The sequence below is a fragment of the Chelonia mydas genome, chromosome 7 (assembly GCF_015237465.2).
Source record: "Chelonia mydas isolate rCheMyd1 chromosome 7, rCheMyd1.pri.v2, whole genome shotgun sequence".
Lineage (NCBI taxonomy): Eukaryota > Metazoa > Chordata > Testudines > Cheloniidae > Chelonia > Chelonia mydas.
This window is the reverse complement of record NC_057853.1, coordinates 11994042-12020462: the sequence shown is the minus strand read 5'-3', so window position 1 is coordinate 12020462 and position 26421 is coordinate 11994042. Positions and strand designations below refer to the sequence as shown.

The 26421-nt window shown below is 42.5% G+C and overlaps 1 protein-coding gene across 3 annotated transcripts in view; it reads left to right on the top strand.

Annotated features, from left to right (window-relative positions):
* Window positions 1-663: 663 nt before the first annotated feature.
* The window catches only part of CNTN3 (contactin 3), a 246970-nt gene continuing 221212 nt past the window's right edge, over window positions 664-26421 (top strand). For 2 of the 3 annotated variants that reach the window (XM_037905324.2, XM_043551777.1), the window contains exon 1: window positions 664-775. The gene's annotated coding sequence lies outside the window, so the exon portion shown is untranslated. The remainder of the gene's footprint in view (window positions 776-26421) is intronic. The other variant, XM_043551776.1, reaches the window with a different exon arrangement.

The window sequence follows — 26421 nt, the reverse complement described above, 5'->3', positions numbered from 1 at the left end:
CGGGACGGAGAAACGCCCGCAGCTCAGCCCAGACTGCGACAAGAAATAACCAGGGAGACCGAGCTCGTGAAAGGCGCGGGGAAGGACTTGAGCAAGTTTCCTGCCGTCTGAAGTCCCCCCGCCCAGTTCTCCCCAATCCGGCCGAAGTATCTTCATTGGAGGGCCCTTTACACGCCCCCCCCCCCCCCCGCACCCTTCAAGCGGGATTCGGGCTGTGGGGGGGGGGGGGGGTGGCAGCAGCTGCCGTTTCCAGGCTCACCCCCATCGGGATCCATCCTCTGCCCACCCAGGCGGCGGCTGCAGGGCACCCGGGCGTTTGCCCGTCTTCTCCCCCGACCCTAACCCAGCCTCCTGCCCCGGCGCTCCGCCCGCGCCCCGGCGTGGGGGCAAAGCCCCGCGAAGGCGCGCTGGCCCCGGCCCTTTGCAAGCCCTGGCCCCTCGCCGCCGCCAGCCCGCGCGTGTGTGTGTGTGTGTGTGTGTGTGTGTGCGGGGGGGGGGCCCGCCGAGCAGGTCTCCCCTCGCTGGGGGCCCAGAGCGCCGGCGGGCGGGGGGCTGCTCGGCGCAGTCAGCGGCGAGCCCCATCGCGCGGCTGGCGACCGGGAGCGGGAGAAGGGAAGCGGGGGGGCGGCCCGGTGCGGGTTCGATGCGCCGTCGCCCCTCCCCGCTCCCTGCCCCTCCCCGCCTCGCGCGGTGCTGGAAGGGCGGCGCTCCGGGCTCCGGAGCAGGCGGCGGGCGCCGCAGGATTACACTCCGCTGCTCCCCGGGACCCGCCAAGGTAGGTGGCTCCGCCGCTGCCGCGGGGCGCGGGCAGGGGGGGTCGCCCGGGGGGCTGGTCCCGGCCGGGGGCTCGCTGGGGGACAGCGCCGGCGCCTGCCCCAAGGCGGGAAGGGCCCTTACGGGGGTGTAAACTTCGGGGAACAAAAGTTGGGCTGGTGCCGGCTAACGTCCCGGGGACGTGTAAATCCCCCGGGGCGCTCGCTTCGCCCTGGCACCCGGCTTTCCGGGAGCCGGGGGAGCGGCGCGCGCGCTGGCAGAGCAAGTTCTCCCCTGCCTGCTTCTTCTGGCAGCCTGACGCGGTGCCTCCGGTGTGCAGCCGTCCCTTTCGCCGCTTCTGCAGGGCTGTCTGGGTCCGGCGGCTCGTCTCTGTTATCTCCCGCGCGGGGCAGCGCTCTGGCTCGGCTCGGCGGCCGCGAAACCCGCACGCTGCTGCGGGCAAAGCCCCCTCTTTTATTTGTTTTTTGTTCGTTCCCACCCAAACTCAATCCTCCGCAGGGGTTTCCAGGTGGAAGCTCTCCCAGGCGCTGTCTGAATGCAGCTTGGGTTTGCTTCTGTCTTCTCATCTTTTCCCTCCTCCCCTGGTGTTAGTATCTTTTAAAAAGGTTAAGTTCCTGCGTTGCTATGGTTAAAGCAGAGCGGTAAGAAGAGCATGCATTGCTGGGCTTGGGGTGTAAGCAACGGCAAATGAAGTTTTATCAGAGCTACAGCTTTGTGAGCGTTAAAAGCATGAGGAGGAGAAGTTTGTAACAATCAAGAGAAATGCTTTCAAGGATAAGAATGATTAGAAAATCTGACAGATGCAGTGTGTAAATTAATCACAGTAAAATAGATTTAAGAAGAAGTGGGAGACCGGTGTACCAGAGCCCTGGCTGTGCCATCCCAACGGAGATCAGTGTCACACATTGACAAAAACTCTGATTTGGATATAGATTATAATTAGTAAAAAGAAAAGGAGGACCTGTGGCACCTTAGAGACTAACCAATTTATTTGAACATAAGCTTTCGTGAGCTACAGCTCACTTCATCGGTTGCATTCATCCGATGACATGAGCTGTAGCTCACAAAAGCTTATGCTCAGATAAAATTGTTAGTCTCTAAGGTGCCACAAGTCCTCCTTTTCTTTTTGCGGATACAGACTAACACGGCTGCTACTTGGAAACCTGTCATTATAATTAGTATTAACCAGTGATTCAGAGGCTCTATGTTGTTTAGAGGTTTTATTTTTCAATGACCTTTTGAGAGGACCATGTACCTTTATTTAAAAAAATACTCTGGAGTTATTTTTCCACTGTGCCATGCTAAACACATTACTGAAAATGAAATAATTACTTTTTTTTTTTTACACAAAATATGATGCTGGCAGTTTCATAGGTTGTACAGTTATCTTCTTTAGCAACAGTGTACTGTGAAACATAATGCTGCTGTTCTGGCTGAACTGGTCTATGTTAGTTTCACTAAACAAATGTCTTCACTTTTACTTCTGCATGCACTACAGCAAAGAGGTTTTTCATGTTATTTTTCTTTCTTTAGAAGTTGTGTGTGTGGAATGTTTACAAGTTATATTTCCTACAGCACCAACCTACTCCTGCAGGGATAGAAACAAGGGGTAATATTTTCAAAACTGCCTGGCTGATTTGGGAGCCTAACTTCCATTAACTTTCAATGAGTCTTAGGCTCTTTGGTTCCTAAATCACTTTTGAAAATGTGACTGTAAAGCCCCAGTTCTGCAGTCTTTAGCAAATGCTTATTATCCACTGTGACAGCCCCATTCAAAAAAACAGTAGCAATACATTTATAGAAAAACTTCAAATGTTTATTTGCATTTAATTGCGCTAAAGTTTCTGTTTTGTTTACAACTCATTCTTATACATAATTTCAGTGTATTCAGTTACTAACGTTAAATTTCTCTCTCCCATTTTATTTAAAGATCTGCTCAGTCATGTGTTCTGAAGTGCAAATCATTGTTTCAGTTCTTATACTGAATGCTTAAAATCCACTAACAATTGAAGGGCCCCAATGTGAGTTGCTTTACGCCACTGTCTTTCTCGTCAATGAAAATGAGGGTGTTTGGCATTAGAGCTAGTCCAACATTTTCAAAATTCCAATGAACCTTTTTGCAAAATGTCTGTGAAATCTTCCACGCAATATTTCTTTGTTTTTTGACCAACTTATAGAATGGCTGAAAATTTTCAAAAATTTGAAATATCAGTGATTTTCCCCCCTGGAAAATTAGAATGGATTTTCATCCAGTTCTGCTTAGCATCTGAGGAATATATGTGGCACCTCTCAGTATCAGGTGTTAAATGCAAAATATTGTTCAATAGAGTCTCATTAATTATTTACTGGATCAAACTTGAACAAATACACTTTCTTCTCCTCATACAAACTTGCTCGTTTATTTCTATCACGTGGTTGCAGATTTTTTTTAAAGACCTCCACCCTCAAACATGGAGAATCATAGGACTCACCCATGTTGCCTAAACATCCTGCAAGATATTACAGTAATTTTATACAACATTTCAGCAGTTAGAGACAGAAGACTTTGATTCATCTAGTCCATTTCTCTTCCCATGCAGAGTTGTTCTCCACCATATACTTTTAAAGCATTTGATTCAGTTTACTGCTGTTCTTTGCAGTTGCGGACTTTCTGCAATGATGATGTGGGTAAAGGCTTTTTGAGCTCTCTGCAGTTGAAATTTAGATTCGGATTCATCTACAAGAGCTTGAGCGGTGAAGTCCCAAGAGATCTGTGGTGTGTGCTCACCACTGCTGCTCATGGTCCAGACCCCAACTCAGGGCTTGTCTACACAGAGCAGCAATGTGCATTATGGGGTAGGGGTATTATTTCTGAAGTGCACTCAAACGTTGCGCATTAATTGGTCTGTGCAGACCTTGTTTGTGCACACGAAAAGTTCCCTAGTGCACTTTAATGTAGCACTGAAACAATACTACATTTAAGCACACTAGGAAACCTTTAGTGCGCACCAGCAATTTCTGTATAGACCAATTAATGTGCAACATGTTAGTGCACTTTAGAAATCACCCTCCCTCATAAGGCATGTTATCCCACCATGTAAACAAGACCTTAGTTTCAGTTTCCACTTTGTTAGACCATCTGTGATGTTAGCAAGACTACTGACCTGCACGTAACCTGTTTGAGACTTGCCCTACTACCAATGACAGGGGTGGTACGAAATGCACTATATTCAACATATGCTGTTTCACTCAATGTGGAGTGTCCTGGTTGAAGCTTTGTAGATAGTTGAAGTTATATAGGAACTCAGAAAAACATCAGGAACTTGAAGAGATCAAGTAGTCAAACGGATTGGAAACTTGTTACAGGAGAAATGTAATCTTTGGCTCAAATTATGTGCCAAGTTTCAGGCCAGAGTGATTTGATTTCTAATTTTTTTTTATAGGCAAGTAGAAACAACAAATAAGGGTTTATAATGGAAGTGCTGACAGAATTTTATAGCATTGCAAATGGTGTTGCTACTCTGCATGCAAACATTGCTAGAAAGTTATTTATTATGCAAGAAGCTTTGTTGCAAAGGAGTTTGGAACAGATACTTTTAAAAGGCATTTTTGAAGGAAATATTTAATAGATATGTATAATTCTTATTGAAGAAATACTATTGAATTGAGAACCTATTTAAGGGGCCCAGTTCTTTTTGCATCTGTGTATTTGAGGGCAGAATTGGGTTTTAGATGAATTACACTGATTCTATAATAGTTCTGTTCAAAGCTATTAGGAGATACAAATATTATAATTTATTAACTAGTACATTCACTGTGGGCTAAAACTAGATATGCAGAGTTCATAACCTGGGACAAACTTTATTTGCCACTTAAAAATCGTTTGGCTTCCTAATAGGAGTAACAAAGAAAAGCACTTCTTGTTTTCAGATGAATTTGTGCATTCCTATGACTGAGAAACACTTTGATGTGAAGTATAATGTAGCATCTGATTAGTATAAAAAGAGTCTATTTTTAAAAATATGGTGTAATAATAATACCTAGCTTTTCTATAGTGCTTTTCATCAGTGTATCTCAAAGCACTTTCCAGTCTTTAAATGTCATATCTCTGAAAATTCTCCTTGAAGTCAATGTAAATGTAAGAGCTGCAGACGTTAGCCTAAAGATTTTTACTATATTGGATGTGAATGTGTGTTGGCGGCTACAGTGAATGGGTTAACTGGATCTCTGACCTCTCCTGGTCTCTGAGTGCGTTCCCCTCTGGTACTGTGCCTCTAGTTTTCACCTTTCTTTTGGGATGAAATCGCATGATTTTCCCATTGTCAGACTAGCCCTTGGGCTGCATTCCCCTGTGATCAACTGTGATTACCTCAGCAGGCTTGACTTCTCTTCAGTGCCTGTGCATCTGTTCCCTCCAAGAGCAATGACAGTGGTAATCAGTGACCAGACAGCCTTCTTAAAGCAAAATATTACTTATTTAGAATGAAACCTAGAGAAAACAGATCTTAAAACAACAAACCAATCTGTGTGCCTAGCTGCCTCTCCCTAAGGCTTACTCTCTAGGTCTAGATCTTCAGACACTTATTGCAGAGTCTTTTGGTGTGTTGGTGTGTCCCTCTGGACAGCTCCTGACAGAAGACCCCCATCGTCCTCTCCTGAGAGGGCGTTTTAATTGTTTAGTGTCCAGCCCAAAGGGACACAGCTATTTAGCCAGTCTGGGAGTTTGGAAGTATGCCCTTGCTTGTAATTGCTCCCCAGTGTTTGTTGGGAGGTTGGCTTATCTCTATCTATTGTGCGTCAGGTCATGTTGCTCTGCTGCAGTGCTAAAATGGACTGAAAGCTCTAGCATTACAGCTGCAGCGGCTCAGTTAATCCTCTCAGTTCAATCCCACAAAGTGGGTTGTTTGAATAACTGCTTGTTTGCAGAAATAATGCAACCCAATGGGTTTTATCAGTGTGACATGAACGTAACGTAGCCTTGCAGGTACTAGAAACGTTAAACTCCGATTTGCACATAAAAATGTTGCTATTCTAAAAAAAATAAAAGGGAAGTGATGAGATTACCACTATTCTTGTTGTGTGTGAGGAACCTATAAACATAGGGGGAAAGGGGAAGAGTAGAGTCATTGGTTATCAAAAGAGAGTGTGGAAAGTGGGTGGAGTAAACTCCTCATTGGATATCAGAAGGGGAAGTGAGTGGAGCTCTGGATTCATTAGGAAGTGGGGCTTGGTTTATTAGGCACTTCTGGAAGGTGGGAAGTCTAGTATCTGGTTTTATATAAAGCTAGTTTGATAGTCCACATTTTTCCAGTGTTCCCAGTGCTGTACTATATACTAGGTGGTGGTTTCTTATTCAAAGACTAGTAAGGGTGGAATCTGCTAATTGATATTGCAAATGCGTGACTCCAGATTGCGTGATTGTATCTGATTCAATGGGCCTAAAGTTAAAAGAAGAGACAGGAAACAGTTTGCTGAATGGAATGATGTAATGAAAATAGATAACTCTTCTAACGGAATGCTTTTGTTGAGAGTTTTTAAATAGTAAGATAGAACAGATCCATTTTCATTTCAAAACATGTAGAAAACCTGTTTCTTGGGATTCTTCAAGATTTAATGTACTATTGCAGGAATCAGTCTACTGAAATGGAAAAGCAGAATATGGGTTTTTATGAGTCCGTAACTGAAGTGTGTTCAGTGCCACCAGTATTGCCATCAAAACATACTTACAATTTAAGTCCCTCTCCCAGACCTTCTAGCAGATCTTCAATATTAATTTCACTCAAGAACAGTCTCCTTCAAATGAGAGAGAGGGAAAAAAAGGCAAAGGTCAATTGGTGATTAGGCCACTTAAAAGCAATTAAAAGGCGAAAACTTGAACTTGACAAGATTGAAATGATCTTTATGCCAACACCAATACCTTCATTTGATCATAAAATGTCCAGTCAAAGAAATTATTCAAGCACATTGCACGGGATACACTTTTTGGGTCAGATTTACACTCTCACATCCTGTAGCAGGTGCTGTAAGTGAATAGAGGGAAAAGTTAAATGAATCATCACTGATGTGAATGCAACACATTTTACTGAACATAAGAAAGGACCAAATAATAGCGACAGGCATCCACACGGGGGGAAAGCTCATGGTATGGATTCTATGTGCAAAAAGAAAAATGCAGACTGTTGTGTCTAAACCATCCAAATCCTGACAAAATATGACAAGGAAGACATTTTGTAGACATGATGACAAATGATCAGAGAACTCTCCAACTCCAATCATCTTAAATTTATGATGTATGGCTATGCAACAGGTGACTTAATCCTGAGTACCAAGGAATACCTAACACAGCCCTAAGGCAAGCTGCAGATCTTCCAGAGTTCTTTTGCATGCACCAACTACCTAATGGTTAGTTGATTGGAAAAAGGAAGAATAATACCCCAACTTCTCAATGACACTTGGTGGAACTCTTAGGTAGATTGTTTTTTTTAATCCAGAGAATATGCATATGTTGAAATTTGCACTGGGAAGGAGGAGAATTTAGATCAGAACACAGCACAAAACTTGCACAACAAGGGCTTCCTGAGAGAGCTACTACAATGTTTTTGGAAGGACTTGACAGATTACAGGCTTACATGACTTTCACAGTCTCTGTGGAACTGTAGGTTGATCTAATTAATGACAGTGGACTGGAACCACACAGGGATAACCTTTTTTTAAATAGCAAGCCAATTCAGAGCATCTATGCAGCCTTTCTGTTACTTACCCAACATGACTGATCCCAAATAAGAAGCTCATAGGTTGAGCTTAGAACAGGTAGAAGAATTAGAAATGTGGTTATCTTAATTTTTTTAACATTCAGGAATAAAGATCTAGATTTCTAAAAAATCTAAAGCTGAAAAAATTTGTAGTACCATTTAATGTTTTAAGCTATGTACTGTATCTTTAAAAAAAACTGATGCCCTAGTCTAAAGGAATACAGGTTACATAAGAAGAAATTTTCTTCCTACGGACAATGCATAAGGCTACTGCTCTTTAAACTATATGTGTTTAAAAATAAATTACTGACTGATGACATAGTTGTTGTATTGTGCGTTGTATCCACTCTAGTAATTATTATTCCTACCTCATAACATTTAGAATAAGCCAGAGACTGTTCCAAACTGCAGTCTGAATTTTTAAGAAGAATTCACCTTATGTACAACTGGATAATGGTTGATGATGATCCACACACATAATTCAGTGGGATTATGGAATGTGAGTGGCAAGAAATGACTTCCAGCCGCAAGGCTGTGTGTCCCCAGTGTCTGGTATCTTCATGCTTCACAATCAGTGGAATAACTTGCTATGTGGACCCAAGGAAACAGGACGTTGCAACATGGGATGCAAAAGATCCATGAGTGTATGTGGTTTTATGGGTCTTCCCCTCTCTTTCTTGTGGAAAACTTCAACTTTATGATGGAAAAAAAAATTAAGTTTGGAAATGATGCCTTACGCCTCCCATTCTTCTTCATGAGCCAGGCTCGTTGGTTGGCCTATATCGCTCAAGATGACCAGGGACTCCCTTGATACACCACAGCGGCCCAGCAAGCGGGAGAAAACCAGTCTGCTCTGGTGACTTTACTATTTGGATTAGTAGCTGACCTTCTGACTCCTTCCTGTGAGCTCCTATTGCCTTCATACAGAAGCTTTCTTCCCCCATTGGGGCACTTAATGCTGCCTGCTGTTCCTATCTGATCCTTTCCCCTACCTGTCAGTCTGTCACTACAAACACACATACAGCCTTTCGAAACTGCCTTTCCCTTTTTTCCCCACAGGCTGCCTTTGCCTTTCTTCACTTCCCCTGCACCAAATGTTTGTTGTTTATTTTAGGAAGACACATACAATGTACGGTTTAAATGCGGGATGACAGGGACACAAACAAGTGGAGGCCCCAACTAAGTGGCTCTTCATTTGGGTCAGGTATTTTGGAACTTGCCATGATGTGTTGGAACTTGCCGTGATGTGTTGGAACCTGTTAGCATGAACTCTTGTTTTCACACCTGGATGCCATGTTGTGCACTAACTTCCAGTACACTTCTGTAGAGAGTATTTAGCACGTAATTCTTGTTTTGTTTCTTTTAGGAACTAAGAGGAATGTAATGCAGCTAGACTGATACAGCTCAAAATTTTTAAAGTTCAGTAGGTAATTGATCCAAAATTGAAGAAGGATTTATTAGAAAACTTACTGAAATTGCACAGGAATTTTTATGATGTCAAAAATCCACGTTTCCTACAGAGGGAACCATTATAAGCTTCTGAGTAAATAATGCAGATCTGTAAGAATGAGTATACATTCCAAAATATGCATTTATTCACAACTCCTCTGTAGCCTCTGTGTTCTTATAAGCTACTACATATTCCTAAATGCATTAGTTGCTCTCCGGTTTCTGAATTTTTAAGTTGTTTTAGAATTTTTATTTATAATTTGTTTGAGACGATAAACACAAGACAGTAGCCACTGTGTTAACCACAACCTTAAAAAACCCAGCGACAATCTGTTTAAATGTGTAGGTTTGTAGCAGAACTTTCCGCTCCTATTCTTAATACACAGTTTGATCTTTAGTCAGACTTAGGCTTGAAAGAATTAGATTTTTGTCATTACATATTGGTAAATGTCTTTCAGAAAATATTGCCATTGATGATCAGATTTCCAGATCGGTGTAAAAGGGTGGCTTGCCCCTGGGTTGGAGAGCTAAGCCAGCCCTGATTGCAGGATGAGCCACACCTGGGTTGAATCAGATGATCCCAGGATAAAAAGTGCAGGAACTTGCAGCAAAGGGGAGGAAGCCCAGGAAACTGCAGCTGGGTCTGTAGATACAGTGGGGAGCAAGAAGGCTCCTGAATCAGGAGGGGAAAAGCTGACGAAGTAGGGGAGAGATTATGAGTATGTCTACACTGTAATTAAATACCCGTGGCTGGCCCGTGTCAGCTGACTCAGGCCAGGCTACTGGGCTGTAAAATTGCAGTGTAGATATTTAAAAGTAAGGAAGACTGCAGTTCGACCCCTAACGTCTGCACTGCAGTTAAACAGCCCCATAACCCAAGCCCCTTGAGCCCCAGTCAGCTGACATGGGTCAGCTATGGGTGTTTAATTGCAGCATAGACATAACCTATAAAGACCAACTGGGATAAAAACTCTGTGAGTTTGTGTTTTGTTCTGGATTAATCAGAAGAGAGACACTCTAGTGTTGAGGCGTAGAAGGCCAGTATGTACTGGAGGATTCAATAAATTGGACCCCAAGAGGGGATTTGTTAGCGCTATCTTTTGAACAGCAAGAGTTCTTAAAAGGACCCTAAATCAGGGAAAAGCAGAACAGGGCTATGTCAAGGCACCCCTGGCCAGGAGGGGGCGCTTGGAAGTCAGCTACATGATATTACAATAAGCAGAGTAAGAAAAACGCTGCTCCAGAGCTTAATGGATTTAAAGTTAAGGATATTTACTTTGTATATTTTGACATGAGATTTTGACAGTTTGTGTTTTAACAACGATAAAGCTTTAATTTTTTGAGTCGTTAAGTAATTGACCCCCCCCATAGTTTCTCGCAACAGTGAAAATGTAAATTGATAAAAATTGAAAAAAAAAAATGCTTAAAATAAACATGGATGTTATCAGTCAAAGTTGTATACAAAAACTGAATTTTGCCAAGCTAGTTATACCATATTGCAGAAAGTTATACCGTGAGTGGCTCTGAATTACATTAAACCCAATAATATATATTTCTCTTAGCTAGCATGCTATGAGATATAAGGCACTTTGAATGCTCTGTTCTTTGTTTTTTGTTTCTGTTAAACTGGAAATGTGCAAACTGTAAGTATACAGGATTAGCTGTGACTATTCAACACTTATTACTATGAAAAGTGTTCTTACTTTGTGACTTTAGCAATTGGCAAAATTGACATTCTCTCCAGATAGTGTGTAATCCTGTTTATTTCTTCTGGCAGTAGGTTTTGCTTTCCTTAATGTGGTTCTTAAAGTGACTAATGCTGAAATGACTAATGTGGACTTACATAAATAGACAGATGAAGTAAGAGTGCAATAAAATATTGGTTCCTGTATACTTTTTTTTCTGAAAGAAAGGTTCTCTGTGGTGAACTTATTTTGATTGTGCACCTTCTTGAAATATATAGTGGATGGTGACTAAGAACTTTTTTCTTACACTGCATAGCCTTTACATTTCTCGACTGCAATTTGAGAAGAGTGCCGCATTTGTACTTCGTAGATTTATAACTGCTTGTCACAGCTTGTAAAACCTTTGTGCAAATGAAGTCTGAATGCCAATATGGTGCCAGTAATTTTCCTGCTATCCCAGTGGGCCAATATGCTGCCTGATGCATTGTAATTTTAACAAGGAAGCTGAGGATAGAATACGATTTTTATACTGTATCTGCATAGCAAGGCAAAAAAAAGAAAGAAAAAAGTAATGGAATGCCATTTCTGCTTATTCTACTGTAGATCTATTTTAAGGTTGCCTGGTGGGCAAGGGAACCCAACTCTCCCCCGCCCCCACCCCCGTGAAACCCTCAAAAAGGATAAATTGACTCAAATGGAGGCTTTTCATCCATCTTTTCTGAATATTTTCAAAGATGTGCCTCCTTCAGTTTTCTTTATTTGCAGTAGAAAGTAGAAAATTAGAATTTTTTTGAAATTAAAAGCCTGTCTGTTTGATGCAACTTGAGTAAAACATATGCAACGGTTCTTAGGCATTATACAGCACAAGTGGCCTCAGACGTACACGTGGATCTCCTATTAAAGTCAGTGTGGATCTTTGGGAGAAGTGTGATTGAAATGCATATTTAAGGCCTGTTCTACACTGGGGGGGAATCGATCTAAGTTATGCAACTTCAGCTACGTGAATAACGTAGCTGAAGTCGATGTACTTAGATCTATCTACAGTGGTGTCTTCACTGCAGTAAGTCAATGGCTGACGCTCTCCCGTCGACTCTGCCTGCGCCTCCCGCCCTGGTGGAGTACCGGAGTCAACAGGAGAGTGCTCGGCAGTCGATTTATCGCGTCTAGACTAGACTAGATGCAATAAATCGACTCCCGTTGGATCGATCGCTGCCTGTCGATCCAGCGGGTAATGTAGACAAGCCCTAAGTCTCTCTAACTCGAGCACACAGTGTTTCTTTTGAAACTACATTACTATGTTTGTGATTTTGGGAGCGTTTTTTTCAGTCTGATAGAGCTTGATGCTCCCAAAGCAATGTTATAGCTACACACATTTAGCTCTTTTCTGAAATTACAATTTAATTAATCACAACTGCTTATAGTTGTAGATCTCTTTGCAATAAGTCAGTGAAAATAATCAAATAGCGTTCCACAGTCTGACTTCATATAAAGCATGGCCAGTGTACCTTTTTGTTATGCGCGAGGTCAGAGCAGTCACTTGCTGTGTTTTACACTACTTGATTGCTTAAGGACCAGTCCAGTTTAATCCAACATTAGGCAGGTCAGTAAATGATAAATTCTGTTTCACTTACAAGGATACTGATTTCCACAGTTCATTTACAGTAAATCTATGCAGCCCAGGATTTGAAGGGATTCCATTTGTTGAATATTTTGGAATTCAAAGTAAAATGTGTGAGATGGAAAATGTCATGTAAATGTAATATAGTGTGTGTGGGGGGGACTTTTTCACACAGAAGTCAGGAATTCAAATGTTTGTTTCCCACAGTCACATAATTTACTTCCCTTGTGTATTTCAGAATAGAAACTGCTTTTGTTATCCAACTCGCGTATGCTCAGTTATTTTATTATCCAACTGGGGTGGGGACAAGACAAAACAACATCTTAATATTTTTTTCAATGGTGAGTCTCTTTCTGCCCCCGCCCTCCCTGAACTTGATGCCCCCTTTCTAACACAGTGCTGGTGTGTGTGTGTGTATTAGATATTTCATCTTAAAGCAGTGTTTCTCAAATGCGGCCACCAGGGGCTTTTCTTGAGGCCACAGCCTCCTGGGCTGTGATTGTGGGGGTGGGAGCAAAGTAGCAGCCCCTTCCTGTTGCACTACCTTGGTGTTGGTTGCTGGGGCTGCCAGCAGGGGTTGGGCTCTGCCACCCTCCAGAGATACCTGAGGCACAACGCTGGAGAAGCTGGCAGCTGGTGAGTTCCTCACCTTCCCAGGGGCGGTGGGACTCAGGCTTTGGGCATCAGCCCTGCGGTGGCAGGGCAGCAGGCTCTGGCCATGGGGCTTTGGGGTCCAGCCCTGGGCTCAGGCTGTGCAGTGGCAGGACCTAGCAACCCAGCTCCGTCCCTGGGCCCCGTCTGCAGGGCTTCGGTCTCTGGACATGGGGCTTCAGGCTCCAGCCCCCCACTGCCTCCCCCGACCCTCCATCCAGGGCTTAATTTACCCCCAGGGCTTGCCAGGCTTAGTAAGTCTTCTGTAGAATGTGATATTTGCATGTTTGTTAATATCACATTTCATAACAGACTTTCTAGCTAACAATAAACAAATTACAATGATCTGGACATGTATATGTGCATATGTATTTGGTTTTCCTAAAGGTAATTAAGTATTTTAGGAAAAAGCGTGAGAGTGGCCACCAAAAAATTTGTTCTGAGAACCCCTGTCTTAAAGGATATTTTTGTGGCAAGTCATGAGTGTCTAACATCAGGGAATTATAATGAATAATCTTCTAAACTCTAATCTAAACTGAAGCTAGAGTTCTGTTCTACTTCTAAAAATAAACTTTATTTTCCAGTTTCTGCATAGTTTTCAAATTCTGCTCTTTTTAAACTAATCATTAGGGGGAGGGAATGTTGCTTACTGTATAAATTAACAAATTACTGCTGCAGGATTTAGGGCGTATCTACACTTGCCGGTAGATCGGCACTGCTGCAATCCATGCAGCGAGTGTCAATTTAGCGGGACTGGTGAAGGCATGCTAAATCGATGGGAGAGCACTTTTTATAATTCTACCCTCCCCCCCCCCCCCCAAAAAAAACAAACAAAACAAAACCACAGGGCGAGATCGTGGAACCCTTACTCCTGGACTTTAATGGGATTACTTCTATGAGTAAATGGTCATCAATGTCGGGGGCGGGGGGGGAATGACTTTCAGTGGTCTCGATTGCATCTTGGAGTTTTACTGTGGCTTTTCTCTGTTGGGCTGTCCGTAATCGGATCACATCATGATATAGAATCTTCCATTGTTACCAAAAATACCCCACACCTCCAAAAATTGTACCTAACTGTAAGAAAATAAGGTTTTTTAAAATGAAAAATGACTTGGGTAGCTTTCTTTTAGAATATCATCTTGGCAGCTAATATCTTTCTAGGTGCGAGAGTGGTGCCTCCTGAGTACTTTGGATATTAGCTGCATTCATCTACTCTCTGTGGTCCCATCTACTGTAAAACTCTAAGGTAGTTTAAATAAAGATAGAAATTATAGAAATGGAGAAACTAGAACATATTACAAGGAACAGCTGGTGATCTTTGTTTCCTCTAATGTTGCCAACTGTAGCTCAGCAAAAGGACAAGGCCAGGGCATGCAAGCAGTAGGAAAGTTGTTCCAGGAAGAGCTGAACTTAGTTTTGACCTCTGGACTTTACTTTGTCTTCCTGAATGTTCAGGGAGATGAATAGCAAGCTGGAGGGGTAGTAGAGTGCCAACTTCCAAGTCACAAGCTCAGTCTACTGGGCTGGATATGAGAACTTTGGGGAGTTATATTTCTGCTGAAATGGGCCACCCTCTCTAGACCCTATGTTTCACATCTGAATAATCTCTAGACTATTTTATGTATTGTCAGGGGAGTCATCTTGCATTATCTCAAAGGCACCTCTGTGTAAAGTAACTAAAAACTAGCATTTGCTCTGTCACTATAATCTTAGAAGGGAATTACAAAGGAGAAAGTACTGAGTTTGAAATAGATCCTGCAATGGATAACAGCCAGTGTGCTAAAATGAGGGCACAGATGATCTCAGACGATCAGGGCATGGTTTTCTTTCAATTTGGCCTTAAGAATATATTAATTTTAAGAAGTGTGGCTTGAACCGAAGGAAAATATGTTTGTGCCAATATAATGGGGAATTTATTCAAGGAGTGTTAAGTTAAAATAAGATAATGACCTTGCCAGTTTGAAAGGTATGGTCTAGGTTACCTACTATGTAAAGTGTGTGTTTGAGACACCGGTCCTGCCCTTGGATGGTCTAACTTTATCCATCTGGCTCTTTAGGAAGTGTTCTTGTCCATGAATTAGCATTCACCTTTTATGAGTGCTGGCTCCAATTATTTTTCCTTCCCATCTGTCCTAATTTCTGATTGTTTTGATTAAATAGGAAAAGTGTGATTTTTAAAAAAATAAATAAAATTTGTTGTGCACATAAATGAATGTAAATGAACTTACTCCAAGAGGTGTTATGTGACAGGAGTGCATTTGCTACCTGTCTTTCTCCCCCTTAGAAGATCAGATTGTTTGTAAGTTTTATCTGACTCCTAAGGAATCTTACATTGTTTCTCTCAGGCTATTGCTTAGAAGTGTATAATACTTGGGGTTGAAAGTGCCTTAATATTAGTTTACCTATCTGTAATAGGAGGTTAGGGTGCAGACAAGTTTAAGTGGTTTACTCAACCTCACAGAACAAGCCCATAGCAGGGGGGATAGAACTTACATTTCTGACTCCTGGTTCCCTCTTCTAACCAAGCGTTCCCACACCTTTTTCCCCAGAGTCAGACTGCCATATATTGGCCTGATTTTCAGAGGTGCTGCACACATGTAGTTTCCCTAGTTTTGGTGGAAGCTGAGGATGTAGAAGACTTTTTTTGGAAATGAGGCCAATGCAGGAATAAATTAGTCACATTGGGATTTTCATTAAAAGCTGTTAATCTCAGAAGGTTAATGAGCTAAAAACAGTGTGGCCTAGTGATTAGAGCAGAGGAGAGGGAATCAATAGCAAAGTCAGGAATAGAATACTGGACTCCAGACTTGCTCTTGATGTTTCTTTTTCCCATGTGTAAATGGAAACAGTTGCCTATGTGCAGCTTCATCCTTGGTTTGTAAAGTATTCCAGATCATCAGCAGTCTCTAAGTGCAAAATATTGCTATTTCCCTACACTCAACATGTCTTTGCTGCTTACATAATAAAAACAAATAGCACTATAGCTGAAATGGCAAATAATATCTTGTATCTTCTTGGAAAAAATGTTTTAAAAAGAGTAATTCAATCCATCACATTAGCCCGGTTCTTCTGTTGAAAGGAAAAGCGACGTAACTATGAGTTCTGGTAACATTTTGGGCTGTAGTTAATGACCACAGATGACACTGACTTCATAAAGTAATTGGAAATGAGGTATGGAATATGAGTGTTCTTAAATTAAGGGAGCATAACTGATTGAGAGGGAGTACACAAGTAATAATGATTGCAAATGGGCACAAGTCACTTTGTCTATGAATGAGTGCACAGAGGATGCTGAGTATAGTAAATATGAATAATTTATAATAACTTAAGGAGATACCAAGTGTTTCTGTATGATGAAATATGCATCACTCAGTGAATGTATGAATCATCTGATTTTGGTTTGATAAGTGATTATTTTCTAGATGTCTGTTAATACAACAAAACCTGCTCAAGACTGTTGCTAACACAAATATGTATCCTAATCAGTACGAAGATAATAATATTTAGACCTTAAACAGGACTCTTCATCCAGAGCTCTCAGAATTTACAAAGGAAGGTAAGTATCATTATTCCCACTGTACAAATAGGGAAACAGAGGCAGAAGGTCAATGGCAAAGCCAGGACTAAAACTTGTTGATGGCCAACACACAATCCACTAGACCAAGTTATCTCCCCGCGGAAGAGTGGGGGGTGGCGTGGAAAGAGACAGCAACTAGATATTACTGAGATTAACAGACTATTTTAGGCTCACCTGTCCTGTTTTGTTCCTCTGAGGCAGTGCTGATTATCCTCTGGTGCTTTACAACAATAGATAATTTGTGTGTGTGTGTGTGTGTGTGACATGGACAGCAGCATCATTAGGGAGAGCAGTTGTCAGCTTCACCTGTGTTCCAAGCCTTCACCTTGTCTGTGAAGTCCGAGGCAAAAAAAAGCATTGAGTACTTCAGCTTTTTCCACATCATCTGTCACTAGGTTGCCTCCCTAATTCAGTAAGGATCCCACACTTTCCCTGACCACCTTGATGCTAACATACCAGTATAAACCCTTCTTGTTACCCTTCACACCCCTTTCTAGCTGCAACTCCAATTGTGTTTTGGCCTTCCTGATTACCTCCCTTCATGACTCAGCAATATTTTTATACTCCTTCCTAGTCATCTGTCCATTCTTGTAAGCTTCCTTTTTGTGTTTAAGTTCACTGAAGATTTCACTGTTAAGCCAAGCTGGTTGCCTGCCATATTTGCTATTCTCTCTGCACATCGGGATGGTTTGTTTCTGCACCCTCAATAAGGCTTCTTTAAAATAAAATAAAACCCTGGACTCCTTTCCCCCTCATATTAGCCTCCCAGGAGATCATGCCCATCAGTTCCCTGTGGGAGTCAAAGTCTGCTTTTCTGAAGTCCAGGGTCTGTATTCTGCTCCTCTCCTTTCTTCCTTTTGTCAGGATCCTGAACTCGACCATCTCATGGTCACTGCTGCCCAGGTTGCCACCCACTTCTGCTTCCCCTACCAAATCTTCCCTGTTTGTGAGCAACAGGTCAAGAGGAGCACGGCCCCTAGTTGGTTCTTCCAGCATTTGCACCATGAAGTTGTCCCCAACACTCTCCATAAAGCTCCTGGATTGTCTGTGCACTGCTGTATTGCTCTCCCAGCAGATGTCAGGATGATTGAAGTCCCGCGTGAGAACCAGGGCCTGTGATCTGGAAATTTCTGTTTTCCGAAGAAAGCCTCATCTACCTCATCTTCTGGGTCTTGTGGTCTATAGCAGATGCCTACCATGACACCATTCTTGTTGCTCTCACCTCTAAACTTAACCCAAAGACTTTGAACAGGCTTTTTTCAGGTTTCATACTGGAGCTCTGAGCAATCATACTGCTCTCTTACATACAGTGCAACTCCTCCACCTTTTCTCCTCAGCCTGTCCTTCCTGAACAGTTTATACCCATACATGACAGTCCTCTAGTCATATGAGTTACCCCACAAAGTCTCTGTTATTCCAATCACATCATAGTTCCTTGACTGTGCCAGGACTTCCAATTCTTCCTGCTTCTTTCCCAGGCTTCATGTGTTCATATACAGGCACCTAAGATAACTAGCCAATTGCCCTCCTTTCTCAGTATGAATCAGGAGGCCTCCCCTGTTGCACCCTCCTCCTTGTGTTTCCTCCTGGTATCCCACTTTCCCACTTAGGGCCTAGGTCTCCATCCCTACGTGAGCCTAGTTTAAAGCCCTCCTCACTAGGTTAACAAGCTTGCCTGCGAAGATGCTCTTCCCTCTCTTCGTTAGGTGGATCCCATCTCTTCCTAGCAATCCTCCTTCCTGGAACAACATCCCATGGTCGAAGAATCCAAAGCCCTCTCTCCGACACCACCTGCATAACCACACATTTACTTCCACAATTCGATGGTCCCTACCTGGGCCTTTTCCCTCAACAGGAGGATGGACAAGAACACCATTTGCGCCTCAAACTCCTTTATCCTTCTGCCCAGAGCCACATAGTCTGCAGTGACCCGCTCAGGGTCATTCTTGGCAGTATCATTGGTGCCCACATGGAGAAGGAGGAAGGGGTAGCGGTGCAAGGGCTCGATCAGTCTCAGCAGACACTCCATTGCATCCTGAATTCTAGCTCCAGGCAAGCAACACACTTCTCGAGTTTCCCAGTGAGGATGGCAGATGGAAAACTCCGTCCCCTTTAAGAGGGAGTCCCCGACCACCACCATCCATCTCCTCCTCTTGGGAGTGGTGGTCGTGGAACACCATCCTTAGGACAATGCATCCCATGCCTTCCAGTCGATGGGGTCTCCTTCTGATTCCTTCCCTCAGATGACTCTTCCAAACCATTCTCCGCTGTCGTACCTGTGCAGAGAGCCTGAAAATGGTTTCTTACCTCTATCTACATTGGAGGTACATGGGTTCTCCTCTTTCTTCTTCTGGAGGTCACATGCTGCCAGTCTTCTTCCCCATTCTGCGCTGCCCTCTCCGATTCTTCAGCATGTTGTGCATGCAGTACCAAACACTGACTTCTATCCAGAAAGTCGTCTTTTTCTCTGATGCAGTACAGGGTGGATACTTGGGTCTCTAGTCCTTTAACCTTCTCTTCCAATATGGAGACCAACTTGCACTTGTACAGACGAAGTCGTTTCTATCTGGGAGAGAGACAAACAGGGCACATCCTGTGTAGGTCACAATAGCTGATCGCTCACTGTCCATATTGTCTTCCTTCTAAGAGCCTCTTCAGATGTTGTATTTACTGCTCTCCAAAGCCTGAAAGGCAAAAACTCTGTTGGAACTCCCCGCAGGCGAACTCCCAGGCAAACTACCTCTGTTTGCTTCTCCTCTGTTTGCAGTTAACTTGGTTTGCAACTCGTTTTTCCCCATTTTCTTCCAATGTGAGCCTGAGACTGCTTGTATAGCTCTGTTGCGTTGCTTTCCTTTCCTGTTTGCTCTTCCCATAGGCCCCAATTAATATAGATCAATACATTCCTACAGGACATTCTAATACCTAATACCACCACAGTTAGCTCAATGACCGGGTCACGTACATTATTCATACCATTAGTGCATATCAATATTCTTAGATTAATACATTGAAGCTCTCATCCGCCATGGCTAGAATGCACAGTACTTGGAGATCTATACAACACACAGCTGATTCTATGGCTTCAACTTCTGGACATCCGGGGCAATACCGCTGGTTCTGTAGTTAAAAGAACAGTCCTCTTTTCTGAGGGAGAGTCCTGAGGATCATGGTAGGGTTAGCATATTGCTTGATTTACTCTCTCACACTCTCACTCTCACACTCACTCTCTCTCTCACACAAACTCTCTCTCTCACACACTCACACCTATGTAGCACAGAATTTCCTTGGTTTTATAAAGCAGTCAGGGAGACTGGGAATCTGGAGGTATCAAGCTTGAGTAAGTTCACTGGTGAAACTTGCCTAGCTTGTGATTTTTCATGTTCTATGGTTAGCAAAATTGCCATAAGCTCCTTATCAGGGGCAAAGCACTTAGATGCACTTCCAAGTTCCACCATCCTTTGCTCCAGCCTATTAAGCTTCTTGACCATACAATCTCCTGCTCTTTCAGCAGCTGATCTTCTGAATTCCTGTACTGAGATAGCTGCACTGTTAACCAGTTGTGCATGCGCATTACGGTGCAGGTAGAGAAGGCTGCTGTGCTGAGCCATGATATACGAATTTAAAAATAAGTAATTCGTTCCATACATTTGATCAGATTCAACATGAGAGTTTAGTCACCAGTCCTCTGGCAGTCTGTCCTCCCATAAGGTCTCTTACAGGTCAGCTGTAAAACAGGATGTTCTGTGAGTGTGAAGCACTGTACCCTAGTTCCATATGTTTTGAAGGTAGACAATGAACACTGGCCTTTCATTGTGCCACGTATGTCACAACAACATACCTCCAGGAGGTAACATTTGTTTAAGGACATAAGCAATTAGAATTTTTTGCTTGGATTCCAATCCAATCCAAGATGAAGAGTGTAACCAGATATGCAAGCTGAACCAGTGACTACCTGGGAGAGTGAATTATGACGTGATCCAGAGGATATGTCATCTACTAAATTCTTTCAGCCTTAGTACATCCAGTACCACCATGGTGAGGAGCTTCATCTGTTCCCACGGGGACTGCATTTCAGAGGATGGTGGCTACATCCAAAGTAATCCCACCCTGGAACTTGCACTTAAGGTGAATGTGCCACATCCAATCCAGGATTCAGATCTGGGTGCACCAAGCACAGCCTCTTCATCTCTCCTGATCTCCTCCAGGTTCATGCTGTACTTAATACTTGGCTGGAACCAGCTGTGCCCTTGCCCACCAAAGAAGTCTAGCAGTATCATCCAATCAGTTTTTGGCAATGATTGCAAGACTGGGGGTCTCATTCCAAATAAAATGATGGACAGTTTAAACTTTAAACACAGATGTGGGCTTTTGACAGCATAAACCAAAGACTGATCAGCAGGCAAAACCAATAGAATAGAAATTAAATATCTTTAACATGGTTTACTCTGGACAAATGATTCCTTCCTGACTCCCTTCCCCTGCTCACTACCACTGGGATTAAGGAATCCAAGCTTCCATAATTGAATTCCCAGCCCCCTTACTCCCAGGAATCAACATCTCCAGCATCCTTCCACCTTCTTAGTTCTTTTAAATGTTTTTTGGAGCTGGAATAGGGACCTGTCAAAAAGGTCATGTGATGGGGTATACAAATCCCACTCTGGGCCTAAAGGGGTTAAAAATCAACTCTGGGCTCAGGTATCCCCACCCTGCAGACCTGCCAAGCATGCTGCAACTGGAAGAGTGGGTTAAAGGGAGCTCAGAAGCCCAGGCAAAGGGTGATGGACAGGCTGTGGGAGAGAGAAAGCCAGACAGAAGAGTAAGCCTGAGACACAGAGTGGGTAAGGCCCTCAGGCAGAGCCATCTCCATCCACCACCCCCTTCAAGCCCTGTTCCTTTGGAATCTTTTGTCAAAAGGTGACTGAGTGATTGGTTGGACTGTGGGGGCTGTGCCCGACTGTGGGGGCTGTGTCCAAATGTGGAGCGCTCTGTAGGTAGGAAGTAGCCCAGGGAAGCAACTTAAACTCACTGCAGAGAGAACCCTGCCAGTGTTTGTTCCCACAGGGTCTTGGGCCTGGGACCTAGTGGAGAGGGAGGGCCTGCGTCCCCCTATCACATCCTCTTAAGGGCCTAGATCCAGATTTCACCAGGGACGGGGGAGGGAAGCTGAAGATTGCTGGCTTAAGGCCAGGAACAGATATCTCTACCACCTTGACTGAGAGGCAAGGGGCTAGAAGTCAGGAGCATTAACCACTAGACTTCCTGGCCCTCCGAACCACCTATCACAGGCCATCTAAGCAGGTTATGCATCCTTTTGCTCCCCAACATTCCTCCCAATCTCCCTATAAACGTCTTAACAAATTAAAACTAATGACAATAAATCTGCCATTCACCCTGCCTCCTTAAACTTTAAATGCAGTTTCCCAAATCTCTTCCAAACCTATTAGTTCCCAGACCTTCACAGGTACTAAGCCCTTCCCCAGCCGTGAACAATATTAAGTGACGTGTCCTGTAAGATTAACTAAGGTGGTAATTAACACATCAGCATGAGTTGATTTCAGTATAATCTTAGCTGTGAAGTAATATTACATTGGGGATCCTAGCTGTGGAGTACTTAATCTTACTTGCACAAAAAGGGAATGCATTGCTAATTATATGGAGATATTATATGACTAGGTAACAACAAAATAAATGTGAATTATAAATGGATTTTACTTAGTAAATATTATCATCTGAGTTAATGTATAAGAAAAAAACACGAATTAATGCTATTTCTGTCTTGATCTTGACTGAGATGCTGTTTTCTTCTTTCTCTTTGACTGACTGGCAGCTGGAGTAGGAAGGAATTATTTTTAGTACTGTCTGTCCTGTACCGGTTGTCATCCTGAACACAGCACCTTTCCACCTTATTCACCTCCAAAGTCCATTTGAATTGCCATACTGGATAAAATCAGGGTCCCTTCTCCAGCAATGGCCTGTACCAGCTGCTTGAGAGAAAGGTGCAAGAAACCCTGTAATAGGCACTAATGGGATAACCTGTCTCCCCCTCCTCCCCCCCAGCCAGGAAATATTCTTCCTAACCCTCAGTAGTTAGAGACTGGCTTATTGCCTGAAGCATGAGCATTTATATTCCTTCCAACTCTCCTGTTTATTTTTCATGTTTATTATTATAACTGTGGATATGCTTCGTTACAGAGTAGCAGCCGTGTTAATCTATATTCGCAAAAAGAAAAGGAGGACTTGTGGCACCTTAGAGTCTAACAAATTTGTTAGTCTCTAAGGTGCGACAAGTACTCCTTTTCTTTTTGTGGATATGCTTGTTGTTCATATTATTGTCCAATCTCTTTCTAAGTCTTGTTAAGATTCTGGCTTCAATGATACATTGTAACAATGAGGTTCACAGGCTAACTGTATATTGTATGTGGGGCGGGTGGGGGGAACTCCTTCTATGATTTTAAATTTTCTTTTTAGTTTCACAGAATGCCCCCTAATTATGTATTATGAAAGGGAGTGAATCGAAGGACACAATCTACCTTCTGTATATCTCTATATGTCCTACTATTTGCTTCCTTCCTAAGGTAAACAGTTCCAGTCCTTTCAGTTGTTTTTCATACGGCAGTTTTTCCATGCCTCAGGTTCCTCTGACTCTACGAAAAACATACAGTTTGGAATAAATGCCCAGGAGGGGACCAACCATAGCAGTCTTGTCTTTTTGCACTCCTCTATAGCCTAAGTACATACACTTTTACAGTATCACTGGGACCTGTAAGGCAGGCTTTGAAAATCTCCTTTAGGACTAGGCTCTTCAACGTCCTGCTCTCCAAATTCACTGGGGGTGAGGAATTGTTTTTGAAGCCCTTGTTAGATACGAAAGAGAGAGACAAAGCTCTGATTGCCTTGAAAGAATTAAGGCAATCCTTTCTGTGACTGAGACTTTTTATAGCACCCATGTGTCCATGTTTGGTACCTGCCTGCCAACTGAGACAGGCAAACGAACTGTATTGGTTTAAAGTAGTTTTTCATTTTCAAAAATTTATTTGTCTTTTATTATGGCCAGGTAGAGTATGGATCCCTCTTCTCCTTTCTGTCTCCTACCAAGTGAGAGACGTTAATGGTATTCCAAGTACTTGAACAATTTAAATGCCTTTCAGCCCCAAATACCAGGTGTCTGACTATTCAGATTGGTTAGACAATTTAAATCACTTCTCCCGACCAAGAAGAATAAAGGCAATCTAAAAATGTATGGGGAAGGCTTCTTTCTTTCTTTTTTTCTGTCATCTAAAGGAGAAGTGCTTTCTGAGAAAGACCCTGATTCTGGTGACAGAGACAAAAAGATGTAATGCAGAAGGTCTCAATTTTTTTTGTAGGCACATTGAAAAACTGTTAAAAGTTGCTTCTCCTAAGTCTTAGGTCAGGCACTGTGGGCACAGAATGATAAATCTCTTCTTGTGGTGTATGTTCTGCCATGCAACCCCTTATTTCAAAGACTTGGTCTAACACCAGTGTTAAATATTCAGGTCCACTTATATTAAGGAAAATATATTCAGAAATCCAGCTGATAAAACTCCTATATGGTAGGTTTGATTGTGCTTATGGTTATGGATGATGCCAAATCATCTTCCTCACCGAGGGAAGTTTTTCTGTTTTGGTCCTTGAGCTTGGTAGGGTATTTCATGGTGACAGAATATATCAGTTGCATAGACGTTAGACGTTGTTGATATAGAATTAAGGTTGTGGTCCTCTGGCCCTTTGTTTGCTATGAAAGTCCTGACTGGCCAAAGGCTTACTCCATCACAATAGAGCAAGAGTCTTTTGGCCCAAAGATAAATGTTTTTCATCCTGAGTGCTTCAAAGAATGTAGCTGATCTTGCTCCTTAGATTAACATGTATTTGCTAAAGCAAACCATTTCTGGATATAGTCAACTAAGGCAGCAATGGCTGACAGCCCAAGTGGTGTGTTTTTTTTTTTTTTTAATGAACTGTGGAATCAATTTGACGATCATTTCTGGACAGGTTACCTGGCATTTTGCACTTCCTTTTGGCCTACCACCAGCTATTCCATTTTTGATTAAAATTGAGTGAGAGTGGCACACAAGTACATTCAGAAAGAACAAAGAGAATATTATACCTGGATGGCTGGATAGTAGCAGAAGAGTCTGTCTCTTTCCAAATGTTCCAGAGTCTGGAATTTATAGTCAACAGAGTAAAGAGCTTGCTACATCAGCCCATCAGGCACAAACAGGATAAGTGTTTTCTTCCCTTGAGATTAGAAAATAAAAGTGGCTTTGGGGGAAAGAAAAATGAAACCTGCCTTGCATAGAAAAGCTTCATCTGGGTAGGTTAAAATAATATATAGACCTATTCCAAACTTACTTTAGCGACCACGAATGACTTCAGAACAGGACTGTAACTGGGATGAAATAAAACTCTTGAACCTTGAAAACTAGATTCAGATTTATATTTCTGCAACGTTTCTTATACCACCAAGTACAAATACCATGCAGTGTGGTGGCTGACTGGCATTTCTGGGCACCTAGTGTGCTGCCATAACATTCTGGATGTGGAGTTTAAAGTTATTATTCTGAGTACTTTGCAAATCAAATAAAAAAAAAATCCAAACTTTTCCAGCCTTCGTGCCTTTAAGAACCTCTGCCAACTAGATATTTCCCAATCTAAGTCAACATTTTTTTTCCAGTATCTTTTTGTCTTGGGTATTCTTCCCTAGAATAGCTGCTAATGTTATCTTCATATTTTCAGTTTAGCTCTTAGCTTCTTGCAGTTTTAAACCAAAACCTTCAACGTATCAAGCATAGCCTGTGTTATGTTTGTCACATCAAACCTTGTACTGATATTTAAAGAGTTCTCGCTAAGTAATTTCAACACCACTTGAACCATCATGTCTTTTCCTCTCCGTGGTATGAAAGCAAGGCCTTGTGACAATGGGAAAATAAGGTATGTTTAGGAAATGGGTTAGCTGACATGTGAATACCACTTAGCATTTTATGTAGATAAAGACAGCAGTGTTTTAAAAATGTATTAGTTGGCTGTTGTTAACACTAGAGGGACATATATTTGAGTGAGTTGAAGATTATAACCTTTCATTTATAAAGCCCTCATTTTTCCAGTTTAGAGAGCCCCAGAGACAAGCACCTAGCTAGTGGGAGAAAACTTGAGAAGAATATTCATAATCATCAGCTATCCCAAGATTGTGGCCCTGCGTCATCTGATTAAACTTCCTGTGGGGAAGTAACAATTCCAGTAACAATAACACAGTTGAACCAGTGGTGGTTTTGGGGATCTCAGAATGAGGCAATTTCTAAAGCCTGCCATGAAAAATATCTCTATAGACCCACCATAAGGATGTGGGTGGAGATTAGCCCTGAACAGTGATAAAAGGCTACACCTGAAAAACATATTTTTCAACAGTGAGGAGTTAATTGTGGGAGCCGACTTAGCTCCTTTCCCACTGTGTTCACCAGTAACAAATGTGAAAAGGCAATCAGGAGAGAGGGAGCATTGGGAATGAGAAGAGGCGAGTTTGGGGGAGGAGGGGGAAACGTAAACATCAGCAAGGGATAGGAGCATTATTCTGTTTACAAAATCACACGACTGTGTGAGGAGTCTCCTCAACAGTAACCATGAAACAGTCTGTTTCTGTTATATGGCACACTGGAACGTTCAGCTAATTGACTGAACATCTGTAACTGCTTTAGAATATTCTCAAATGGGCATTAATCTGCCTGCTAGCTCAGTTTAAGTGTCTTTCCTGTTATAGATTCATTTTGGGGGTTTAACTCCTCTGCCATTTTCATTGCATTTAGCTGAAACTGAGAATTCGAGTTCTTGGGTAAGATAGTTTCCTTCCCTTTTTTCACTCTTATTAAAACAAAAAGAAAAGGCAATTTTATTTGTCTATTTTATTTTTAGTGGAGGAGAGAG